Raw genomic sequence first — 22,080 nt, forward strand, 5'->3', positions numbered from 1 at the left:
TTAACCGCAGTACGGCACCGACTGATGTGTCACAAGTGCATAACATTATGCAACGGTCCCCGAAGGATTATAAATGAAATACTCAAACAGCAGCTCCTTATTAACTATGCTGTTTAACACAGAGTTTCCATGTCATGGCGTATTTTGCATTTGCATCTCTACAATTTCACTAAGAAAAGGACGCTTTGCAAAAATGTAGCTCATCTACAAGTAACCGGTCCATTTGCACCCAGTTAAATAAGTATACATATATTTAATTGCTAAAAATGAATAAATAACATAAAAATAAGGAGTGGGGAAAAAAAAAACTGTGTCTGTTATAAAACAGTGTATTTAAAATTTATGCAGGTCTGAGATGTAGGCTTTTAGTAGCATCCAAAAATTATTCCGATTTTGGCAGCTAATTGCTTCTTCGTATCCTGTCGGGTGTTGATTTAGAATATAATTACAGCGGCTGCTGAAGTTCTTGGAGACAGAAAGCGACTGATTTATAGAACGCTGAAAGAAAACAGCGGTGCTCTACAAGGTACAATATCTCTTCCACTAGTTGAACTGGTGCAAAAGAACAGTGAGGACTGTTTTTATTTTTTTTTGTAATTTTATTTATTTATTTTTTAAAATCAAAACACAAGAGAAATACTAAGCATCTGCGCTTCATACTAATTATGAGCTACGTTTTTTTACATTAGCAGATGAAATTTTACTGTTTACTGTTTGTAATGAGGTAGAGTTAAACATTGTTTTAACCTTACTTTGCAAACTTCAAGATGGAAATGCAGTTATCGAGGTAAAATGACTGATGGAGTTGCAAAACCAAACATATGAGGAATATTCAGCTTTGAAGTTATAATACATTATACTCACAAGGGCCCTTGGAAATGGATGTTAAATTTTTAACACGGAGAGATTTATGAGGTCATTATGGGTGTTATTTGATGAAGTGATTCAATTGTACCTACTGTACCTGGGGCAGCTGGGAGTGTACCGGATAGAAACTGTAATTGACAGACCTAGGTTCAAATCCCAACCCAGAGTGTGATATTCTTGGTTGAGGTATATACCATGAATTGCTCCACCTGTAAAAAGGGGAACAAGAAAGAAATAAACGCATCGAACGCGTACCTTTCTCGATGATTCGACAACAGAAGATGGGATTTGAATATGCAACCTCTGAGTCCAGAGGTGGTAGCTCTTTTATTGGGTAACGCAAGCCTCTCCAACTGATACAGAATGCTTAAAATGGGTTGTGTTTGACCTGCCAAAGTATTACCACGTATCTCACGTCAAAATGACTTGCGTTTTAGAGTTTTGGCTCTGTGGGGTGCAATGAGCTCCCTCTCCTCCTCAGGAGTGCTGAATCCCATTCAACATTCATGAAAAGTCTCAAAACATATTGGTTTCGGACCCATTTTCTCCTAACAGCTCTATGAATACGTATCACATCATCTGCCACAATCACCTTTGCATTTCCAGTCAATTCTACACACAGCTACTCGTGTCCCAGCAGAAATTTTGAAGTGAGAACACTGTGGTGACTATCACCTGTCTGCATCCAAAGATCCTGGACTGTCATGAAATCTATTCTGTTTACTTCGATTTGTTTTGCTATTTCACAGCCCTGTAGAAGCAACGTATTCGTTTTTGTAATTAAAAATGTTCTGGCATCTTGTTGGCAATTTGATCGCAGTGCCATGCGCTCATCTCTGCATCTGCACTTGTCGACGAAATTGAGTGACCAATAAGCTAGTTAATGAATTCAGACATCACTATTTTAAAACCAGCCAAACACCTATTTACATATTTGCATAATTGTAAACACGTCTATTTCCATACTCCTCTGTGTCACTGGTACAAACCACTAACTTCATTTAATCAGTAGAGTCCAATAATAAGTCCAACATTTTAATAAAACTAATAACATTTCTTGACAGATTGCATCCAAAACATGCTATAAACTAATATTGTTATAAAGGTGGTTCGAGTTGCACTGAACCGTGCATCCGCTGTTTTTGGGGTTAAATTATAGTACTTGCTTAAGCAGAATTCTTAGACCTGAAAAAGGGTTGCTCAAATAAGCTAATAAAACAAGAAATGAAGAACCTTAAATTAATAAGTGCAGTTTACAAAGGTAGAATCCTACATGGTGAGAACAGAGAATTCTTTACACTCTTGTACAAAGATGGTTCTTCTAATGCATATTTGATAATATTCTGAATCAAAGAAAACTGAAAGAGAAAATAGTAGTATGGACAATTTTCCTAATATTCAACAGACCTCGGCTGAAATGTTAGGACATATGTTCGCTAAACTGCTAAGCAATAAGATATTCACCTTGATAATGTATCCTTCCACAACTCAGAAATTAGCTACTGAAGCGCAATAACGGTGTACAATTCAAAATAACACAAACAGAAATACATATTATTCTTAACTTGTAATAGACAGCTGGTAGTGTAGGGGTTAACGCTGCTGCCTTTGAATCCCTGCTCCATGAAAATGACCCAGCTGCATAAATGAGTTAATAATAATGCACAATTTTTAGTTTCTATGAGATGTACTGTATGTCATTTTGGAGAAAAGTGTCTGCTAAATAAATAAACGTAAATGGAAATGTAATGTATTATTATTATTATTATTATTATTATTATTATTATTATTATTATTATTACTACATTTAAATGTATTCATTTAGCAGATGCTTTTCTCCAAAGCAACGTACATCTCAGCAAAAGTACAATTTATGTATTACATTGAGAGAAGGCGACATAGCTGTAGACATGAAAGTCTCAAGCAAACCTAACTTGTTACCTACCACTTGCTGCACCGAGGTTCATTGTTCAAGTAGCTGCATAAGACACGGACAAATCCTGATAGCCACACCATTTTCTTAATTAAAAATTATATTATTATTATTATTAATTAGTATAATGCAAATTATCTTAACATTGAACATTGCTTTGGAGAAACGTTTCAAATAAATGAATAAATCTAAATTTCAGTGCATCACTGTTTAACACTGTAGAAAAACTATTTAATTATTAATGAAGATCAAATGACCAGTCGGTGGCATAGCATTTAGAGTGCTTACCTTGCAGTCAAAAGATAAGTAGGTTCAAATCACACTCCTGCTGCAAGGCCCTTTATGAAGGCGCTTACCCTAATTTGCCCTGGTAAAAAATACGCAGGTGGATAAACAGGTAGTTCGATATTATAATGTGTGCAGACCTAACACGGTAAGCCACTTCAGAGATAAATACCAGTTAAATGAATAAATAGTAAACAAATAATATTCTTAAAGAAATAACAACTAGGGCAGGAGTACAGGTGTGACTGTGACTGTATCGGCTGACAAATCAAGAGACAAAGCAGAAGTGGCACATTTTGAAAAGGTGCTCTAACGAGAATGTGTCTCATAACACCTCTGATGCGAAGCACAGCCGGTGGTCCTGCACAGAAGAATGAGCTGTCAAATCATGGACAACTTCTTCAATGGTCCCTTCCCCCTGCTTGGACAGAGTGTGCGGGGGGGACAACACTGACACCGTGGCACAGGAGCCCAGGAGGAGCAAAATGGTAAATGCTGTGATTTATACACAATTCCAGTGAGCTCTTATTGCATTCGGAAACTTTCAATAATCGCATAAAACCGGCAAAATGAGGTGGAAATCGCTGATGGATGCAATGGAGCTCCTGCTGGCGTAACGAACATTGCGAAGACCGACACCCCGACTCACCCGCCACAGGACGATCGGTACCCGTCCTAAAATACGCTCCATTTGCGCAATAAAACAGCCACCTGCTTTCGCACCAGCAGGTAATATAAGGGGAATCCATAAGTGCCAAGCGCAGAGGCCCAAATATATGACATAAAGACCCAGTCCACGTTTTTAATAGGAACTCTATGTGCAAACTGACATGCCAGTTAAGGACTAATTGGTGAATTTACCATCACTTAGCATGTTGAGCCAACGGGAGGGCAAAACGACAGCAACGGACGAAAAACAAAACAACAAATATCACAAACGAGACTAAATAAACAAACGATGATCCCACTAGCGGAGGCTCAGGTTGCGAAAGTACAATCACGACTAAGGTCATAGGAGCCCAGCGCAAAAGCACTAATGTGAGAGAAAACAAATAGCCAGACGGGTGTAGTGGGTAGGATAAAGTTTTTTTTTTCCCCCCCAGTGGTTTAAGTTCAAGGACGTCATGAGTGGTTTTATGCTTATTAGTTTGTTTATTAAATACTCTCAGAGTAACCATTAACGCTTTGCCCGTTAAACATTTTAATCTTCATCTATTTAATAGGATTAAATAGTTAATTTTTTTTTTTAATTTGAATCACTCTTGCAATTTATCTATTTCTTTATTTATTTATTTATTTATTCATTTTAAAACCATCTCTGATGAAGTGTTTTTCAAGCGACTTTTCAGTTTTCAATCCAGTAGATGTTTGCCTATTCATGGGAGTCAGAGAAATTTCCACACAATTATGTCTGTTGCGGTCGATGAATTAGTAAATTAAGCAGAATACTTAACCGACACAGTACATAATCTCCTCAAAATTATTCCGTAGTTCCCCCTCAAATGCGTACACAGCTACAGAGATGGATCTTCCCATGACATCTAAAATGTGCCCGTAAGTAATAATACGTTTTATTTTAAAATACGCCATAAATTTCCTAGAAAGAAGACAGAATGCATTTGCATAAAACAAACAGGGAAACATCCTTTGGTAAATCTGACCTTTTTTTCCATCCCATAAGAGCAACTGATGTTATCTGAACTTCTCCATCTCATGCACTTTTCCTGTGGAAGGGATTCACATGATGGAATTAATGTCCAGCTTGTGGGAATTTGCTTTAAAATAGCGCTGACTTGCTTTTTCTCTTCACGTTGCATATTGAACCAAGTCTAAGTCGAGGCGTTTCCTTGCAGGTTTTGTTTTCACAAACATAAATGTTAGAACGGCCTGGAATGCATGACTGCAGATGTTAAAGACAAGGTTAATTGAGTCTGGCCTGTAATCAATGTGATCCATACGACGCTGTTGCTGTGATGGATTTTGCTTCTCTATTTCTGATCTCTACCGGGCCGCGCAATGTCTTCCATGCTTTGGGCCTGTTTCGGTCAGATTCTGCTCAAATGTGGTGCAAAATTTCCATGTTATTCGTAATTAACAAACAATTAAAAAGTTTTTTGAAGCATTAACACAGCCGGTAGGGTCATTTGCGGCTCAATATTAATAGCAGTGAAACGAAACATGAGCAAAACAAATTCAGCTTAAAATGTATTTACATGAAATTGCAGTGAAGATCAATCACAAAGGCAAAATATTTGAGGGCTTCAGGTAGCACGTCCCTACCCTCACCGACGGTCACGAACTTTGGGTAATGACCGAAAGAATAAGATCGCGAATACAAGCGGCCGGAATGAGTTTTATCCACAGGTGTTGGGACTCACTGTCCGTGGCTGGGTGAGGTGTTCGGACATCCGGGAGGAACTCAGAGTAGAGCCGCTACTCCTCCACATTAAGAGGAGCCAGTTGAGGTGGTCCGGGCATCTGGTAAGGATGCCCCTGGGTGCCTCCCTTTGGAGTTATACCGGGCACGGCCAACTGGGACGAGGCCCCGAGGTCGGCCCAGGACCCGCTGGAGGGATTATATCTCACAGTTGGCCTGGGAACAATTGCGGGGACAGGGGCGGCTGGGCCTCTCTGCTCTCCCTGCTGCCACCGCGACCCTATTAAGACAAGCGGGATGGAAGATGGATGGATGGATGGATGGATGGATCTAGCACAGTGATTACCTTGCACTCAATGGGCCAAGACTTCAGATCTCATCTCTTCCAACTGACCTGATGATTGCTACATTTACGAGACTTCTCCCTAAAGCTACTTACAAGGTTAAGCTACTTATTATTTGCCCATTTATACAGCACCACGGTTTCACTGGAACAATGCAGTGCAAGAACCTTGCTGCAGGGTAGTGTAGCTAGAAGTATGGTTTGAACTTGAAAAAGAGCGGGTTGCCGCCACCCTGCTTGGGACAAGTGGTTTCAGACAGTGTGTGTGTGTGTGTGTGTGTGTGTGTGTATATATACTGTAATGATATATATATATATATATATATATATATATATGTATATATATATACACATAGACACACACACACATACACACACAGTCTGAAACCACTTGTCCCAAGCAGGGTGGCGGCAACCTGCCAACACAGGAGGCACAACCTGGACGGGCCTCCAGTCCATAGCAAGGTACCCTAAGCAGGACTGAAACCCCAAACCCACCAGAGAGCAGAACCTGGCCAAACCACCTGCGCTGCCACACTGCTGCATCCCCCTCTGATCAACATACTTGCCCATAAAAGCTGCGGTAAACATTACCCAGCTGTATAAATGGGTATATCTTTGTTAGTAAGTTAAGACAGTACAGGATGGTGGCACAGCGAGTAGCGCTACTGTCTCATAGCACCTGGGTGGTGTGAGAGGACTTGGGTTTGACCCCTGCTCAGACCATGTGACGTTTGCATGTTCTTGCCGTGTCTGTGTGGGTTTCCTGCCAAAGACATGCTGTTCAGGTTCATCCATTGTGTGTGAGTGACAGAGAGAGAGAGAGAGAGAGAGAGAGAGAGTGTGTGTGTGTTCCACTGATGTATGGATGAGTGACCAAGTGTAAGTCACCACGGTGAATAAGGTGTGTGAGCTCATAACACTACAGGGAGTTCACTGGAAGCTGCTTTGGAGAAAAATGTCTGCTAAATAAATAAATGTGCTGTGGCACGCAGTGCTGTAGGTTTGGATGGGGCGAAGAAGGACGGAGAGGCAACGTTCATTTGGAATGGTTTATTTGAACACCGGCACCAGGGAAATAATGCTCTCGGTCCGAGGACCCCGTTTCCTCCAGGACCCGCACGTCTAGCCAGCCTTCCAAGCCTGCTTAGCGCCCCCAGGCTCTCTCCTCTTTCTCTTCCAGGCAGAGACATTCGCACCCTTAATTCCCCGTACGTCACCGAACACTTAACAATTAACACATTTCCCACCCAAACACAGTAACATGGGTCATTACAGTATTTTGCATTTAGAAATTTAACAGTGTTTGGGGGATGCGGTGGCGCAGCAGGTTTGGCTGGGTCCTGCTCTCTGGTGGTTTTGGGGTTTGAGTCCTGCTTGGGGTGCCTTGTGACAGACTGGCGTCCTGTCCTGGGTGTGTCCCTCCCCCTCCAGCCTTGCACCCTGTGTTGCTGGGTTAGGCTCCGGCTCCCCGAAACCCTGCTTGGGACAAGCGGTTTCAGACAAGGTGTGTGTGTGTGTGTGTGTGTGTGTGTGTGTGTGTGTATTTAAGAGTTGCATGATACCCCCTCACGTGTTATAAAGACATGCACAGGGAATTATTCTGGATGTGTCTCCGCACCGCGATGCCACTCACACCATGCTTGCCGCATAGGAGACTTTCACAAGTTCCTCTGTTGTGGGATGATAATTAACTGACAGAAACAGTCAGAGGCTCCTCAATCCCAACTTTTCAGTTAACATTCAGATCACCAGGTCGTCTGGGCGCTAATTTATCCCCCTGTGAATCCAACACATAAAACATTTCCCTTTTAGGTTCAAGGCACAAAACCCCTGAGGCCAGTGAAGTCACTGCGTGTCTTATCATTAGATACTCAATTATCTTTTCTCTATACTACAGATGGAATCAATAAGGCTTTATTATTGGAGTTTGGTATGCAGCACCAGCCAATGTTTTTTTTTTTTTTTTTCCATTTCTAAATCAACCTTTAGTTAGGAAAGAAGCTTGACAAATCCAACGCTACCTCGCCTTCAGCGTAGCAGGTTCTGCTGCTCTTTGCTCCTTTAGAAATGGTTCACTATCTTCTCAAAGAGAACTGCTTTTTAATGAAGATCCCAGACTTTTAAACTGCACTTAGCAGATTAGTTTTTGTCAGGAAGCAGCTTCAAAATTTAATAAAGAGCTGGAAGAAAAAAAAAAAAAAAAAAAAAAAAAACATAGGTATAAGCAATTAAAACGGTGACTGCTGCTTTTTTTCTTTTTTTTTTTAACCCTTCGGTCGAGGCTGTTAATGTGTATTCCATAACATATGGCCACATTCCACTTAAATCTGGAATGTTCTCATTCTCATTTAAAACTGGTATTTCTCAAGTAAACTGCATATGTGTAACTTATCATTACAGCTTGGATGAGTACATTAAAGTAAGACAAAGTACAAAATCCCACATAGGATCCACTGCAGGTGGGTAATGGACGATCCAACCAAAAGAAGTTGCAATGAGATTCATTAGAATGTAGATTCCAGCCCAAGTTTCTTGCATGCTGTTGGTTGCAACCTTGGACTTGCGTCTTTATGAATGTGAAAAAGCAGCAAATAAGCTGTGCTGCCAAATAATTCCTAGCTTACATGTTCATATGCATCGACGCACTCTGCAAAAAGCCATCATGAATTGTGCATCACCCCATGCCAGAGGGAAGGAGGCTTAATTGATCTTTTTCATCCCAAATTTCCCAGAAGCTGAAGTGCATTAACTTAACTTCAGCTAATGAGTTGAAAGCCTTTTCTCTGTCCCTGCCAGGTAGATCTGGATAATTATATTTGTTTCTAGGGAAAACAAGGGAGGAAGTTACATTTAAAAAAAAAAAAAAAAAAAAAAAAAACTGCTAATTCAGATTTTTATTAAAAAAAAAGTAAATTACTGGGAAAATCTGGTACACCCCCAGTACAAGGTTTGACTTTTTATATCCTTATACTTTCTTTTATAAGTTCTTGGAGGTCTGAGAAGCAGAGTCCAGGACAACAGAAAGGTGACTGTATGAATATTCAAGGATCAATCTATATAAACAGAGGGAAACATATTTGTCTTTACTGTCCTTGTTACATCAGCCACTTCTTGCATTTCTCCTTGGTATTGTTGACTTTTTCTTAGGGCCTAACTTTAATCTATCTTTTTTTTTTATTTTAACTTTGTTCTTGCAGGGACATCACTGGATTACAACACTACCTTTTCATATGTGAGTCTATATGTATGCATTTGTAAAGATACAAAGCTGTCTTTATGGTAGTGTAGTGGTTAGAGCTGTTGCCTTCAGTCCAAATGGTCACACATTGGATCCACCTCTGGTTGCAGTTCCCTTGAGCAAGATACTTACCCTACAATTGCTCCAGTAAAATTACCCATCTGTATAAATGGGTAAATAATTGTAGGTAGATTAACAATATAAGTTGCTTTGTAGAAAAGAATCAGCTAAATGTGAAGATGCTATATAACAAAAGCACATATTTTTCTCACATGCTCCACTGACATTTCATTCAAAAGTGTAGTAAATAACAAGTAAACTGGTGTGTCCTAACATTAAAAAAGAAAAACTTTTAAAAAAAGGGAATTTAACATTTTCATTTGTATCACCTTATCTATAATGACTATTGCTGTTCTTTAAAATGAACATATGTGCTATGCTTTAAATACTCTGCTCAATCCTCAACTCTTAACTATCAGCAACGGATAATTTTATAACAAAATCTACTGTTTCTGTGCAAGTTCTGCTCCACGTCTCATTTCGATCACAGCTTTATTGTTAATACCCTAGAGACTTGTTATAATGATTCACCGAAGTATCTGCCCTCCATAACAAAGTCACGTAATCATTACGAAAAAAAGAAATCAAATTTGTTTGGCGATGTGGTGTCAAACAAGCAAATAAAAAAATGACACTTCTGGTTCACTAATTTTTACCCTGCTACATCATTATGCGTAATATTGGTATACGTGCACGACCATTGCATTTTAAAGACGACACTCCCATTACTCGAGTAACAAGGTAGGCATGACTCCCATTTCCTTCCTGTATAAATGGGAGCCTGTTTAAATAGTTCTGTTTTCTTAAAATATTCATTTCACACTTTGTAAATCTGTTTCCTCTGCGGTGCCATTCTTCTTCCCAGTGAGAGTTATATAAAATAACTCAACAGAAAATCGGCCATAAATCCTCATGTAGAGAAACCGTAGTTACGCAAGACTTATGTTGTTGCGCAACTGTTGTGACTGTGAGTCCGACTCTGCAATAAAAAGTTGTTTTATAGGTTTTGGATATATTTTGTCAAACGTGTGAAAAGCACATTTGTGCACATTTAGAGGTCTCAATGCTTGCTCAGAAATTAACAGGAACAGTTGCAATAAATATAGGTGGCTGCCAAACAGCTAAATGGTTCTAGTCTTGCTGTTATGATCAAGACTCGTTCGTGTGATGCCCCGCTGAGACCAGCAGATTAATTTTAGTTTCTTTGTTCAGTTATTTCTAACTGTACGTTGTACAGATCATTACAATCATGTGCCAGCACTTGTTTGTATTTACTCAAGGCAAATTTAGTCAGTGGCATATGGAGGAGAAATTTATAAACTTGAGAAATCAGAAGTTAAATTGCAGTTGTGAGCATTTAATTTGAGTATATATGGTAAAGCGCACTTGGGTGTGTTTTGCTACCGCAAGGATTGGTCTCATGAAAATGGGGTCATAAATTTAAAAGCCCCTTTTCTTTAGCGGTGGCTTTCCGTTTCTGGTTATCACGTTGAAACTGATTTATCTTTTCTTTTACCAAGTGAAAGTATTCAATTGTCCTTGATTACACCATCTGGATCATACATCAGGCTACAGTGCCTTGCAAATCAATGCAGATTTTAAATAACAAAGAGTACTCCACCAGCATTGGAAACAGAAAAGTGCAGCAGCCGTATATCCTCGCCAGTATATTACATTAATGGAATATGCAATTAGATTGTCCCTGTTTATCAGAAAATGATAAATGTACTTGGCGCTCTTGAAATTAAAGTTTACTAGAGTGATTGAGGTCCACTCAGTAACAATAACTGTTTTCAAGCATGGCCATTAAATTACTTTGTTTTCCAGAGTCTACTTAAGAAATGACAGTTGTTTTTTTTTTTTTTTCCCCCCTCATTTTTTCCTTGGCATAAGAGAACTTTCAGTTAAAATCAAAAATGAAATAAAAATAAAGAAAGAAAGAAATATTTGCCAATTTCCAGAAACATATAAGTTTTAGAGAAGTGAATTCGTCACACATCAGGGAAGCTGACAGAATTAGTGAGGGACTGGCACAGAGTCGGTTGATAGCATGCGGGTTAAAAGGCCGGTTTGTTTGTAGTGATTGATGGAAAGGGTGGGGGGTGGGCATGTCTCTGTGCGTACCAACAAACGGCCCCTCATGAAAGCCAAGGCACAAACCGGAGGAGGATCAGCAAGCCAGTCTTTTCATAGCTATGGGGGAATGCGTCTTCCCTCCCTTTTTGCTCAGGATACATTTATCTTTTTTAGCAGACACGTTCCTCCAAAGCAACTTCCAACAAACTCGATGTAGTGTTACCAGCCCACACACCTTATTCACCATGGTGACTTACACTGCTAGATACACTACTTACACTGGGTCACTCATCCATACATCAGTGCAACACACACACACTCTCTCTGTCACTCACACACTATGGGTGAACCTGAACAGCATGTCTTTGGACTGTGGGAGGAAACCAGAGGCAATCCACAGAGACACAGGGAGAACATGCAAACTCCACACAGACTGAGCGGGGATTGAACCCACATCCACTCACATCACCAAATTATTGGGAGACAGCAGTATTATTCACTGTGCCACCCCAATACCACAGCAAAGCTCTTGGAGGCACGCTGTATTATAAATTGCTCATCGATATCTTAAAGGGTCACTTTATTATTTGAGTATACAGTAACATGGTACATTCTTTAGCAAGATCCTTAATGTAAGTATATACATTTGGAACATTAATATGAGTTTCTAACATTTGGACAGTAAGTCCTTATTGGGGGGAAAGAAAAAAAAAAAAAGAGACTAAAGTTTAACCCCTAGGCTGCAAATTAAGTGTGGCCCCTCCAGGAACATTAAGTATACTTGAGAAGGGCACTTAACCTGATTTGCTCCACTAAATATTCAGGTGTGTAAAGAAGGAAAATTGTTATTATTAAATTGCACCTTGCGACAGATATGCACAGAATGTCAAAAGAGTCACTTATTCACTCTGGTGAGGCTGATCTTCAGTGTAGAACACGAAAGCGGCTGCATCTGTGGTAATATATGGGGTTTATATCTCCTGCTTTTCACTTTATTGGTTGGGTTTCCGGAGTGTCTCTTTAATGAAGGCGGAATATTCATATTTGCGATTTTCTAAAGTGGAAAGGAGCCGTCGGTCCTGGATGCCGCTCATACCTGATGCCACAGCTGGCTGATTTATCTCGGGCAATGGATGGGAGTGTGATGTGTGTGCTGATCAAAGGAGAACTGTCCTTGAATAATGGGTCCCAAAGGCATCTGTAACATGGAGATGGAAACCCTCAATTAAAACTCTTTTTAACAGGTTTTTTTTTTTTCTTTTTTTTTTTAAAAAAAAAAAAAAAAAACAGGATCTTTGCCCTTCAGAAACTTCAGAGGTAAAGTAATTTAAAAGTTAACAGTGATCATGCATACACTTGCATCATCTGTGTAATAGACACAGTAACTTTTGGGGGCAAAAGACCAAGGGTATTAATGATGGAACACAAAGCTTAACGTTTTCATCTTTTCTAATAGCCAAGTAACTTTGTTTCATGTGTAGATCTTATAGTATTTATTAAGAGCTATCATATTAGAGCAGTTATTACTACAACAGAGGCCAATGCACACTAAATGATCAAACGTATAGTGTTGTTGTAACATAACTTTACCAAAAAGATTTATATCCCAGGGGAACTGGTACTGTACCCTTGTAGCTTAACTCATAGCAAAATTGGCAAAAATTCAAAACACCAAGTTATGTCCCCCATGTTACTCTTCAAAGTGCCTGAACATGAAGAAGAAAAAAAAAAACAACACACACAGACACACACTTCCTATATATGTTTCCCTGGAAACTCAGGGGATTTTTAATTGTAAGACCCCTCCAGGCACTTACATATTTTTATTATGGCAAGAGAGATGTGATACAATGTTACTGGAAGAGTGTTAAATTCATGAAAAATATCTTCAAGAAGAAGCTTTCTTTTTTTTTTAGATTAAATTATGGATCTGAGGTTTACTAGATCTGGCAGATATTCTATACATCTGAAAGTGTATTTTATTGTAATGACCTAATCTAGAACCTCCCTCCTCGAATGTTGACTCAGATGTCTAACTTTCTTCCTGTGCAATGGCTGACATTTGATCAGCATGATACTTTTGATTTATTTTGGAATGTCTGGATTCCCTTCTGAAACTTCTTAGACAGTGCTACATTACTGAGCTTTGTAAATATTGCAACTTTTGGCCCTTCAGTTGTATTATGTAAATACACTTGTGTATTTGCAATTTGTGTCAATGTACTGTTCGTCTTTCCACAGTAATGTGTCCATGTTATATTCAGCTGTTAATTAAAATCTGCGGATGATGTGGATGAAACATCAGTAGGGCTTCAGACAACTGTGAGAAACTTTACTGAAATGGACTAATTAAATCCTCCATGGTGAGGTGTCCGCATGATGCCCTTTCGAAAAAGCATTACTGCAGCTGATCATTTCTGGATCAATAACTTGGGTTCAGTGTTTGTGTTAGCGCTCTAAAAAAGCAAATGTGGTAATTTCTAGATCAATACACTGTTCTGAAAAAAGTATCTATCTATCTATCTATCTATCTATCTGTTCAGATTTTTAGACATAACTTTCTCAAATATTGACAGAGTAGGTGTCAGCTAAGTGTCTGCAGGAAACTCTGTCCTTCATTCCAAGCAATTCCAAGCATAAGCATCCGATCTTCTCCATGTGTTCATGTTTAAAGTAAACAAACACATTTCTAGTGGGATGGGATTACTAAATGCCATGTTGGAAATATGCAAAACATAAATAAAATGCTTTGTCAGATGTGTGAGTTGATGATACTTTCTTCCAGGGTCACAAAACAACAAAATGGGTAATGGAGACAGTACAGTGTGCTGGAAATAGCTGGTGGCTACTGTTCTTGATTCATTGCGTAAATTCACCTTGTTTGGCAAATTCCTGTTATTAGGTGGTAAAATTACCATCATTTCTTATGGGAAAAAATATAATTGGTTGCAGGATGAAAAATAGGCAGAATAAATTTTAAAATGAACAAAAATAGTAATTTTACAGTTATGCAAAGATAGTACCATTCAAAGGAGTTTTTTTTTTTTTTTTTTTTTTTTCCAGTATTACAATGACAGTAAGACCAACATCAACTCATCCATTGTCAACAACCGCTTGTCAAAGTTTTTTAAGAGAAAAAAATACAGCTGTACTGAATAATAAGCATGTTGTACGGAGAGAAAAAAAAAAAAAAAAAACGTTTCTTTTTTGTTGCTGGGAAGGCTAGGGGGTAGGTTTCTTTGTCTTTTTTTTTTTTTTTTTTGCTGAAATAACTCTTGCTGAAAAACTAGAGCTTATTAATTTATTTTTCATTATGAACATGTAGAAACAAATGTTTACTGGATGGTCTATTGTTCTGTCAATTCAGTTGTTAAAAAACCTTTCAGAAATTGCTTTCAGAAAGGGTTTCCGTGGGCAGTTTGGATTGCAAAAAATTTCCTGTGAAACTTGTAGTCCACCTGTGGAACATCCATATCCGCCCACAACGTGCCTACGCCGACAGTAGGCTGCGATAAAACTTACTCACCTGGGCACTCAAGAGATGGTACACTAGTGGGAGGCTGGAGCTTAAATCACACAGCATCTATGTTACATCAGCTCGCTCCACGCTCTTCTCCATTGTCAAACTTTAAAGTATACATTTTCAGAGTAGCTTGTAATATAAAATGGACTTTCAACAATTTTTTGCGCCAGCAACTTAAGAAAATGGGTCCGAATTCATGCTCCTGCTGAGGTACCATTGAGTAATGAATTACTCCAGTAAAAAAAAAAAATATATACACACACACACACACACACACACACACAATGCTGGAGGGGACACACCCAGGACAGGACACCAGTCCATCACAAGGCACCCCAAGCGGGACTCGAACCCCAGACAGCAGGACCTGGTCCAACCCACTGCGCCACAGCACCCCCATAAAAAATACCCTGCTGAATAAAAATAATATAATATAGTTTAGTAAATTGCCTTGGACAAAGGCATTGGCTAAACTGAACAGATGCTCCTCAACTTCCGATGTTTCGACTTAAGATTTCTCGACTTTATGATGGTGAGCTGTCGATAGACATTCAGTAGAAACCATACTTCAAATTTTGATTTTTTCCCAGGCAAGCGATATGCTGTGTAACACTCTCGCAATGCTGGGCAGCGGCAGTGATCCGTATCTCCCGGTCTGCCATGCGGTCACTATACAGATACACCCTGTGTTCACATTGTGTTTTGTGCATCCATCATGTCTACAAAATGCCCATCTGTGTCTCCTGCTACTGGAAGGAAGAAGAGGAGGGTAATTACTCTTGAGGAGAAACTCTAGATAATTTCCCAGCGTGAAGATGGCAAGCCGTAATGTCCGTCGCATGTATGCTAGGCCATGATTTTCGGTAGGTTAGGTGTATTAAATGCATTTCCACTTACGATATTTTCGACTTACGATGGGTTTCACGGAACGTAACCCCATCGTAAGACAGGGACCACCTGTAGTTAACGGTAATCGATTTAACCATTTCATCTAGCACGTCAAGGTTAAATCACTATCACAGAAATGAGTTTGAGGGGTTCAGATTGATACAAAATTATAGTCACGCATTTCTCTGCACGGTCTTCCCGACAGGTAAAGGAATTTAAATGTAACAAAGCACTTCTTAAAGTCTAAGCCTTTATGTATTTGCAAATCTTCACAAGAGACAGCTCATTAGAATGAAAGGAAGAAAAAGGAAATCTCCAACTGCCTGTTAAAGATACAATTCCAAATCAAATATTGTTATATTTTGACAGCTCTTCTCTGTACCCATCTGCACTTAATTGGGTAAGATTTGAACAAGCTAGATGTGGTAAGATTGTGAATTTAGTCATTGTAAATGACTAATTAGAAGAGAACAATGTTTATAAAGAAAACAACTAGATAACTGTTAGAAAATTATGTATTTACTGATGTACTATATGTACCAATTACATATTTTTGGATTTTTTTTTTTTATGGAACAACAAAGTGAAGTTAAGCTTTAATTATTGCTTCCCTGATGCCGCACAGAAGCGCACTTTGAAAAACCACCTCATTAGATCCAAGTTTGATTATGAAGATAATTAAGTTCTGTTGTCTCTAACTCGTCGCAGTTTAACTTGAAAGTGCTACGCTTCCCCCTTACATTTTGTCTTGACCTCAACAGTGTGTTCTTGCACAGCGATCTCTTTCATGTTACCTGATCCGATACAGTTTGCTTCTCAGGTATTGGGAATTAAAACCACCACTACTTCCATCCAAGTGATGCTAACATGTCTTTGCAGCGGGCAGAAACCAGGGACAGGCAGGGGGAATAGCATTTTCAGAAATGAAAGCAAGTCAACACCGATTAAAGACCCTACTCTGGTCTGCAGATTATGTAGAGCCACACCTTCTAGTTACCTGCTCTTTCTCACTCCGTTCAACCTGCGGTATTGTTGCCATCATCTCCATATTTGAACAATTACCTCCTGCTGTCTGGGTGTGAGCACCGCAGGATGTTCATCAATCGCCCCCACACGATATCCCAAGGGTAAATTCATCTGACCGGCACCTGGCACTCAGGAAACCTCCAGAATTTAAGAAATTCTGAACTAAATGACGGCTCTCGTAATGGAGCAGCATATGGCAGAGATTTCGTTCACTGCTCTCGATTTGAATATGGCTGAGGAAGCGTGGTTTCTAATTGGTGTTGTCTCAAAGAGATGAGCAATTAGTGCGCAGAACATAGCTTATCAGCTTTGCGAGGGAAGGCGGTTCAGACATGAATGATCAATCAGTTTTCACAGCCGAACTGGGAATTAAAATAAAAAGCTGAAGGTTAACCCTATAAAGTAAGACCTTTTAGCAAAAAATTTGTAACTTTAAACACATTCATTGACTGATGAAGACATTGTCTCTTTTCATGCTTCCAGTGTTTTTATTTTCGGTAATTCCATAAGAATAGTTTTAAAATTTATATGAGATGCATGTCAAGCCGTAACACTCCAGTCTTCAAGCGAAAGTGTTCGTGATGAGCAAAGCCACAAGAAATCATTTGAATAATTATCATATATAATTGCTGCAACCATCCATATCTGAAATATATTGCTGGAGTGTAAGGATACGCCAAAAACAAGTAGTAAGGAATTCATTATGAAATAAAATGCAAACATCTTACAGTATTTTATTTGCATCAACAGTACATGTGATGCAACTTAAAATACTGAACTGATTACTGTTCAGCTGAAACTTTTGAAAAACTGGAAAGTATTTTATTCCTCATACATTTTTGATAAGAAATATTATCGTAATAATAGATGTTTCAATGGTATGTTGTGAGACAGTAGCAAGAGGAACTAATGAAATTAAATATTTTAATGACATGAATGCCATAAAGTAACAGCTTTGTAAACATAGTTAAATGAACTGCCTTTCAATCTTTCGATTAGATTAATGTTGTATGAATAGCTTATTCTTCATATTGCTAACTCAAGTTCATAATAATATTCGGATTTGTATGATCTTCAGTTCGTTAATGATAACAGATTCAAGGAATAGTTTCTCAACTGACAAGAGTGTAGAACTGGCTTATAAATTGGTGACGCTGAGTAATTTTTAATGTTACGATGTAATGTTTAATTTCTAATGTTCATTGTGCAGCATCCTACAGGTGACCCGATTTAGCAACACACTGTTGCAAATATGGGTGTGGTTGTATTATTTATTATTTTAAAGAAATTAATTTGCTCTACACAGTAACATCCATAATCCATTAGCATAATTCCATTTTACCCAGCATTATGAAAACGTTCGTATTCAATCTGTTATTGAAACAAGTTTTCCTACTTTGCGCTGTTAATTTGAAAATCATTAATATGTTCCATAAATCAATAGTGTACTAGCTGATATATGGATAATTTGTGTTGGGGGGACACACGGTCATATGGCTGATGTGTAAAAGAATATTTTATAAGCTTTCCCACAAACACCTGTGCCTGCTGTGTGGTATTATAATGTGCTCTTCACAGAAGACCCAGTTTCTGAGCCTAGAGCTCAAATTGCTGTAATAAACTCAACTGCAGCTTTGAAGGAGAAGAAGAGAAGCATCCTTAGTGGTCAGGGCCATCATACATTTCTACACTGCTTTAACTTCAGAATGACAAAACATTTCTTTGCCCTTACTACCACCCAGGCAATTTCTCTCATTTCGTCTATTTCTAGCATACTCCACCTTTAAAGGTTTGAAATCGCTTGATCGGATTCTAAAGAAAGTTACAGAAAAGGCCTTCCTCTAACAGAATGCATTTCTAATGCATCAGAGCACATCATTAAATTATTGTTTACTTCCGTAAATTACCTGTAACCACAAATGCAGCAATTTTAGGACATGCTTACATTTCAGTAATATTTATTTATGTATACAGTAAACTTAGGAATGGCAGGTTCTTGGACACAACAGCAACGTTTCCTCCTTCTCTTCTGATCTGCTGCTCAGTGGTACAGTCAGTGAATAAGAAACCACCCGAATGTCGTTTCATCCCCTGACATGTCGCTGTAGTGACAGGCATGTGTTTGTCAACTTCTCCCGTACAGGAAAGCCTTGCCAAGACACTGGGGGAGATGACGTGGAGTGTCAGAGTCTGCTTCCGCTGACAGCCAGTCATCAGAGCTCGCAAAATTATCAGTCGACGCAAAGGCACCAGCAGCACAGTAATTAAGGAAAGAAAAAAGTACATGAAATGACAAAATAGCAGAATAAGTAATGGGATTTCACTGTGTATGAATTTATTTATTTCAATATTTATTTCAGTTTATTTATTTATTTTTGTAGTACTCGAGGGAGTTTAATCACTATTCTCCTCATCCCAACGTGTCCTCCACAAATACTTTTTTTTTTTAAATAAATAGTTTTTTTTTTTCCTGACACTATTATTATTATTTTTCTGAATATTCATTTGAATATGTGCTAATGCACTGCCAGTACATGCATAAAAGATAAATAAATTAAAACAGGGGAAAAAATAATAACAAAGGACAAGGAAAAAAAATCCATCTGTGCAAATTCAAATGAGTTGGCTCCCGTGGCAAAGGTGCCTTTCACAACTCAGAAGGTGAAAGGTCTAAAAGTTTCACATCGCTGCAAAGAAGATCATATCACATTATTTTTAAAAAATGTCCAAAAAAAGAAATACATTTTTTTTTCTTTTTTTAAAAATACTTCTGAGCCCTAACAGTGTTAAATATATATGACGATGAAATCTGGCTGTATTGTTTACGGAGGCAAACTTTGAAAAGCACACCAGTCGTCTTGTGGTTATTTAATATTGACAGAGGTAAGAGGTCAAAGAGAGAGCTGGATGTTCCACTGCTTCTGGACAGGAAAAAAGCTGCTTGGCAGATGTATGCAGTTTAACATGTCGTGAACCTAGTGACAACATTTTACATTTCATTAAAGGCAGGATTTAAAAAGGCCAAGAGTTATGATATGTTCATTGAAAAAAGCTCCAAGCAGCTGTTAAAAGTCGAACGTGAATGCTCCAACTGACCAGCTGTTCAAGCCTGCCTGGCTTCATGAGAAGGATTTATCACATCTTCATTTAATCTGGCTTTCAGGGCATTATAGTATTAAGTAAGAAATACTGCTAAAATGCCCCTGATCATCTTAGGGTTCACCACGTAGAGGCGGAGATAATGAGAAATAATAATGAGAAATATATTTGTTGTATCTGTAATATTTTTGGGAAGCGACTGCCTGTAGAGCTGAATGGACAGCTGGCACAGAATGAGCACCGAGGTCGCACTGAGAACCAGGTGGGTGCTATCCGCGGCTCTGACGGCTAGCTTTAAGCTGCAGTAAATGGACAGAAGGCAGTGAGCAGGTGCTGAACGGACAGCTGAAACCGAGGTGGGACCCAAAGACCAGCTGGTGGTGAGCCGGTACTAAACAGACAGCCGCCAATGAAAGTGAAACTGGTGTTGCCTGGGCTGTGTGCTGGCAGGGAGCTTCGAGTCACCAGCGAGGGTGCAGGTGGTGCTGATCACGATGCTGAATGGGCAGCTGGCATTGTGCTGGTGCTGAGCTAATCCCGAGCTGGTGTTGCCGCGGTGTTCACCTGGTGCCGACCAGGTACCGTGCTAGTACTGACGTGGAACTGAGCTGTACCGATCTGGTTCGAAATGGACAGCTGCTATTGAAAGTGAAGCTGGCGTTGCCATGGTTGCAAAGTGACAATGAGCTTCGAGTGAGCATCGAGCCATCAATGAGGGTGCAGGTGGTGCTGTCCGTGGTGCTGAATGGACAGTTGGCGTTGAGCTGGTGCTGAGCTGACACTGTAAGAGGAGCTGGTGTCATCTCTAGGTTCTTAGCTGCCAGTTTGCATTGAACAAAGCAGGTGGTACTGCTCTTGGTGATGAACAGACAGCTGAGATTGGGCTGGTACAGAAAGCACAGATGATGCTGACCTGATGCTGAATAGACAGCTGCCAACTTGTCTCACTTTCCGCCACACATGCCCATTACTCTTCTAAGCTTCTCTAAAATTTCATACTACACTGTACAGTTGTCAATGCAAATTAAAAATACGATCATAATTTATAGGTTCCCTGTCACATCCGGAGGGAATGCGAACAGGGACGTGTGTTGCTGCGCATCCAAATGTGGATGACGGGTGATTTTCTAGGGTGATGAAATGCGCTAGGTGTTGTGTGACCTCTCAGCTCATAGCTGTCTTTAGATACATTGGATCGCAAAGCACTCTTCCAGAGAGCCTCTCCTTACCACTGGCAGTCAGCACAGGCACCCAGAGTGGCGTGTGAGAGCAGGTGACCAGAAGCACCTGTCCTCATCCCCTAAACGGACCACACGGCGGTCACGTTCCGCTGACGCAGAACTCCTGGTCACATACGGATGATGATGGGCTAGAGAGTCCCAACTGTGTTGAGGGAGATCGGTTCCCCTGCTGAACCCCTGGGGAGGCGAGGGCTTCAACTGTTATTTAAGGCTGACATTTCACAAATATTGCATTGTATTTCTATGCCTTGATGCCCGTTATCAAGGGACGTAGCGGCACGTTAAAAAAAAAGGGAAATTAGATATAATTCAAATAAAATGCGGTCTCTCTGAAAGCAAAGCACTGTATATAGAACTTGTAACAGCGAAATTGTGCGTCATTGTGTGTGCGCCGCTGCTCATTGTGATAGGCTCCGAGACGGGCCAAAAATGATAGCTGCAAAATGTAAATACAAACTGCATAAAAGAGAAGCAAAGGGGGCTTATCTCCAAAATGAAGTAAGTCTATTAAGGTGTTTAGCCTGAAGTGTTAAGATTTCTCGTGCCCTTGGCTAGAGCTGTAATTGGAAGCTGTAATCTCAGGGTGCAGCAAAGTTTGGAGCCCTGACCTAAATCATTAAATATAGCAATCTTTTTGTTTTATTTTTTTCTTTTATTATTTTTTTATTTTTGCTTGCCAACTATTAGATCATTTGTGAGAAGCAAACTTTTGAACATACCATACTGTGATATGTAGCCACAGCAGAGGAAGTTTGGTGGTTAGAAACAGAAACTTTTTTCCATTATGATTTTCTGATTTGATGCGGTTTCTCACAGAGTTTCCTTGTTTGCTTTTCGTTTCCTTATTTGTTCACGTTTCTGTGGCTCTTGTGTTTACCTCGGTTCCCACAGTATGTCTATCACCCATTGTGGCCGCTTCTCCACTAACACAGAGGGTGACATTTTCTTCAAGCAAGATCTGCAATTCTTGCCGAGGTAAAGAGTTTATAGAATCCATTATTAATCACTACCTAGACCATTTGATAAATATTAAATGAAATAGATTTTGAGACTTGACCTTTCTGTAGCTTGTTCATACAATACACCATTTAGAGTATCCAGTAGTACCCATCTAAATAAAG

Source organism: Scleropages formosus, chromosome 5 (assembly GCF_900964775.1).
Source record: "Scleropages formosus chromosome 5, fSclFor1.1, whole genome shotgun sequence".
NCBI lineage: Eukaryota > Metazoa > Chordata > Actinopteri > Osteoglossiformes > Osteoglossidae > Scleropages > Scleropages formosus.